Below are 5,374 nucleotides of genomic sequence, written 5' to 3' on the forward strand. Positions count from 1 at the left end.
CTGTATATATGCCGCCACATGCATCTTCGTACTAGGCTACATATGTCTGCTATGTCCTGCTGGAGTGTGACATGATTTGTTTGTGTACAAACTAATACAGTACCAGAATTTTATATATTTATACTTCTCATTCAACCACAATTAAATTCACTCTAAGAGGCACAATTTATATGGATAGTATTTATTTTTTACAATAACACGCTGGAAAGAAAACAAGCAAAAATGAAATATAATGACTTTCTACTTCTTCCCTTTTTTAAAAATGTAAGGAGTAAAATGTACAGATAATTGTGTGAAAATGTAAGGAGTAGAAGTAAAAAGTAGACAAAAAACCATTACTCAAGTAAAGTACACATACCCCAAAATTTTACTTAAGTACAGTAACAAAGTATTTTTACTTAGTTACTTTACTACTCTGGGTAGGTATTATTTAATTTGTTTTTCATTTGGAGTGCTGTCAGTCCTTGACAACAATCCTAATGAATCTTCAATGAGATACAATTAATTGAATATTACGTATTAGGCCTCTTAAATAAGAACAACACTGTGCTTGTAAATGATGTCAAAAGAAGGGTAATGAACTGCAAATCACTTTAAAATGGTTATAGAATAGTCAGTTTCACCCACCCATTTTTAAGTTTATTAAAACAAAACAAGGAAAATGATTGTAGAAAACTCAAATAATGGTTATAAAAGATTTGCTGTCAGTGGTTCTCAGACTTTTGTCTGTCAGGCCCCCTGTCTTTGGAGCAAGAAAATTGTTGGTGAAACCACATGTTGGACAGCAGTGTCCTGATCCTCCCAGCAGGTGTCAGGCTGATACTCATTACTGTGCTGGACCAGACTGAAAGGACTCCAGGGGAAGACACCYCCGCACCCCCCACCCCCCTCACATACTCTGACAGCAAGCAAATCAAGCATCAGCTAGAAAGTGGAAACCTATTGATTCTGGCATGATACCTAAAAGGAAAGACTGAAAACCTTGTTGAGGACAAAGGACACATTAAAACACAACCTGGAAACAAAAGCCTCTCTGAGGATGAATCTCCCAGCGTTAGTGGTGGTGGTCTAGACTGAGAGGGCTACAGAGCATGACAGAATGAGGGGTAGCTGCAGGAGAGGAGCGAAGAGAATCGTAAATAATAGACGATAGTTGGGAACTTGTTTGCCCTGTATAACTGCAGTGGATGAAAACATTCATATCTGTGCTTAAAACCACTCATACAATATACCCATATAGATAACTTGGAAATATGATGGAGAATATAATGGAAAAACTGTAACTATATAATATATATTAAACAAACCTAAACATAAAGAGAACACATTTTCTTTTGAATTAACATTTATAACCCCTCATATACTAAAGTTGGGATGTTGTGTAAAATGTGTATAATCAATCGAATCTTATGAACTTGTTTTATTCAAAAAGGAACATAATACTCAGAAAAGAAGTTTCTGGAGAAGAATGTCCCATTTTTAAGGTTTCTGGCTGTTTAACAATTTTGGGTTGTCCTTTCTGATTTTTAGTTTTGTGTTGTGGCAAATTACAGCTGGTGAGCAGTCTGGACTGCAGACAGCCCGGTTCAGAAACCTGGACTCTTTTACTTCAAAGCTGTGCTGTTGTAATAGATGCAGTATGTGGTTTAGCATTGTTTTGTTGAAAAATGTCAGGTCTTTTTAAAGAAAGACATCACCTAGATGTCAAGATCTAGATGTGTTTAGTGTGTAATCTGTACACACTCTTCTTTTTCAGATGTACGAGCTGCCCATGCCATAGTTACAAAGGCACCCATATACCATCAGAGAGGTTGGCTTTTGAATTTTGCATTGATAACACTGGTATGCTAACACTGTATTCAGAAAATTCATAACAAAATATATAACAAAAATAAAAACCAGTTTTCGGTATGAACTGGTATTCTGCCCAGCTCTAATTCAAAGTGTTCCCAATTTTCTGAAATTGTTCCACTTTGTTTAGACATTTTTTTTTCTCAGAYTGGTGCACCTTTTTAAGTTTTTTTTTACATCTGGAAAATATCAGCTTTTCTAAAATGCTCTTTTTATACCCAGTTCTCTAACTGACCTGTTGCTGATTAACCTCATCAGCTGCAATATGTTCCTCCAGCTGTTCCTTATTTGTACCACTTACTTTGCAGCCTTTTCATGCTGCAACATTTTTGAGATGTGTCACTACCGTACAATTCAAAATTATCCTATTTTCCAGAAAATAGTACAATTTCTCATTTCCAAAAATTCCAACGAAGGCGACCCAAGACTGTTGAACAGCTAGAATCTGACCTCAGACAAGATAATATTCCCTCCAAAAACTCCATATAGTCTCCTCAGTTCCTGGATGTTTACCGACTTAAAAGAAGAGGATCTGAAGGATTTTTGTATTTCAAAGATTATTCTCTGAAATACTTTTAAATCTATTTATCAGGCAGAACATCTTTAAAGTACCTGAGTGCGATGACATTGAAGCTGGTGTTCATTGGGTGCAATGCACACAGCAGTCAGGAGCAGATACTGATCCAGTGACAGGTACAAGAAAAGTCACTGATTACAAGAATTAAATGTGTGGGTCCCCGAGATAATATTGAACAGAAGCTGCTGCATCTTAATTCAGTACATCATCACCATCTCAGATAAGAAAACAAGAGACATGCAGACAGGAACACGATAGAAGTTGTCTGTGTCATGTGCTGAAGGATGATTTTATGCCACTGATAGCCTTTTTTTTTGGAATGTGTGTGTGCGGGTGTGTGTATGTGTGTGTGTGTGTGTGTGTGTGTGCGTGCACGCATTTGGAAGGAGATGACAAAGACAGTGAGAGGCAGTCGTCATTGTGATCTGTCGTCGATGCACCAAGAATGAGATTAGTGTCAAGAATCTCCTCCATCTGTATTTGACCTTGTCTCACATTGGCAGTCCGTATCATAAATCATCACGTTGTCACACATGGACTGTTTGTATAGCATGTGTGTGTGTGTGTGTGAGCGTGCGTGACAAGACCATTATTGCCATTATTTCTCCATTAAAGCCTCGGAGGGGGGATGTGTTCAGAGCGTCTGGTCCATCGCTGTGTTTTTGTCAGCAGGATTATGAAGAAAATGAAGCTGGGTTTGAGTTTGCTCAGGGAGATGTGGAGCATTTGATTTGATTTGATGATGCCTTTATTGTCATTGTATGGAGCACAGTGAAGTTACATTTGTAAGCAGATTCATGGTTTTTTAATAGTTTCCACCCCCACTATCTTTATAAACATTTTAATCAAAAGAAAAAAATCAAATTTTGACATAAAAATCTTTATCACTTACTGCTAATTATTGGAATCTCTCTTGTTTGTTAATATTCCATAAACCAATAAACAGATTTAATCCAACTTTCAGAAAGTAAGCATTGGAAGATTTGTTTTGGGAGTTGCTGAGAGTCATTAACAACACACACTCTGAATGCTTCACATTGCCATAGTATTAACAGCAAATAAATAAATAAATAAATAATATTAATTAAAAAAGCACAAAAATTGAGAAAAAGTAAAAAAAAAAATTTGAGCCAAAGTTTGATTTGCTCTTGATTCAGTGACTCATACGATATTTTGCTAATGGTACAGACAAACAAACATGGGCCAAAACATTATCACCCTTTCACCATCGATGTTTAGCAATAATAACCAAAGATATGAAGCATTCATTGCCTCATTTCAGTGAGACGAGAGAGACACTGTGAAAAAGTTTTGTTCCTGATACTTCTAGTCACTGACTGAAATGAATGGTCAGATGGATGATAAACAGAACTCAAGAACAAGACATAGATTACAAACTATAGAGACAGTTTGACAGCAGCAATGTTAATGAATGACCATTTGTGCCACTCTGATGAAAACAGAAAACTTCTAAGTCATTACCTTCTTCTAATCCCCTAAGTCAGTTTTTCCAAGATTTTCAGGAAACAAAAAGCTTAACCGAAAGGGGACCATATGACTTTTTTGAGATTCCTGGGAAAAAAAAGACTTGGGCGATTATTTAAAAGGTGTTGAAGTGATAAGTATAAAATGCTTTGTGATAATTATCATTTAGCGTCTCACGAGGATTCTGACATATTATCTCATAATTATTAAGCATAATTATGAGATATTAAGTGAAAAATATGAGACACTAAGTCAGGAATGTGAGGTACTAATATGTGACACTAATTAAAAAATATGAGACACTAAGTCACAATTATGAAATACCAAATACAAGATACTAAATCAGAAATGTGAGATACTAAATCAGGAATTTGAGACATTAAGTAAAAAACATGAGATGCTAAGTCATGGAGTCAGAAATGTGAGATCTCAGTGAGCATCTCATTGTTTTAAAATCTCAACTGTTTTAGTATGAGATATGCGGACGTAAATATGAGATCATAACAATAATATGAATTATAATAACTGGAAGATATTTTATCATTTTGACTTAGTCTATCTTGTATTTATTCGGTGTAGCATAGGCTAGCAGTTACATTTCAGGGTACCTCTTAAATTTCTAAACACCAAAATCTTTACTGAGCTGTACCAGAAAAATAGACCCATGGAGGGGCTCAATGATTTGTTAGATCTAGATTCCCCACAGCCCGTTTAATTTATTTAGTGCTGCATCAAAACGACGCCCCATTGTCTTGTTTTCATTTCTATCTCCCCTGAGTGCCTCTCTCCTTATCTGACAGTTACCTCCGTCCATTCTGGAGTGCTAATTTGTGTCACGCAGGATCATCTCCACACCTCTTCCTCACATGACTCCACTGTTCTCTGCATTCCTTCCCATCACCCCCCCCCCACCCTACCATCCTCCCATCTGCCCATGTCTTCTGCTCTTCCTCCCATCTGTCCTGCTCTTTCTCCCTCTCTCCCATCTCTTCCAGTGTAAAGTCAACAAAACATGACTGACCACACGTGCAYCCACCCTCTCCCCATCTTCTCAGTCTGCACACACACAGTTAATCTCACTGTCCAGACTGTGCCTGCAAAGACTTGGAAACTTGCTGGATCAGTTTGTAAACAGCAAACAGAGGGCAGAGGGGCTGCTGAGATGAGGATGGAAAGAAAGAGGCACAAAGGCCTAGTATTCATTGCAGGAATGATGTTAACTGCTACCATCTATGCTTTTAATCTGATTTCATCTTGTTAAAATATACAGTATGAGGGATTTCCATCTCGAAAATAACAAAAGGTATTTGAGGTCTCTTGTGATCTCTTGCTCTCTGAGTATACAGGTGCTGGTCATAAAATTAGAATATCATGAAAAAGTAGATTTATTTCAGTAATTCCATTTAAAAAGTGAAACTTGTATATTATATTCATACATTACATACAAACTCATATATTTCA

General features: G+C 36.8%; 1 protein-coding gene across 4 annotated transcripts in view; it reads left to right on the forward strand.

The window, feature by feature from the left end:
- Positions 1–5,374, forward strand: part of fam131bb (family with sequence similarity 131 member Bb) — a 45,697-nt gene that overhangs the window by 13,238 nt on the left and 27,085 nt on the right. The gene's annotated exons all lie outside the window — the stretch shown is intronic.

The sequence above is a fragment of the Austrofundulus limnaeus genome, unplaced genomic scaffold (assembly GCF_001266775.1).
Source record: "Austrofundulus limnaeus strain Quisiro unplaced genomic scaffold, Austrofundulus_limnaeus-1.0 Scaffold93, whole genome shotgun sequence".
Lineage (NCBI taxonomy): Eukaryota > Metazoa > Chordata > Actinopteri > Cyprinodontiformes > Rivulidae > Austrofundulus > Austrofundulus limnaeus.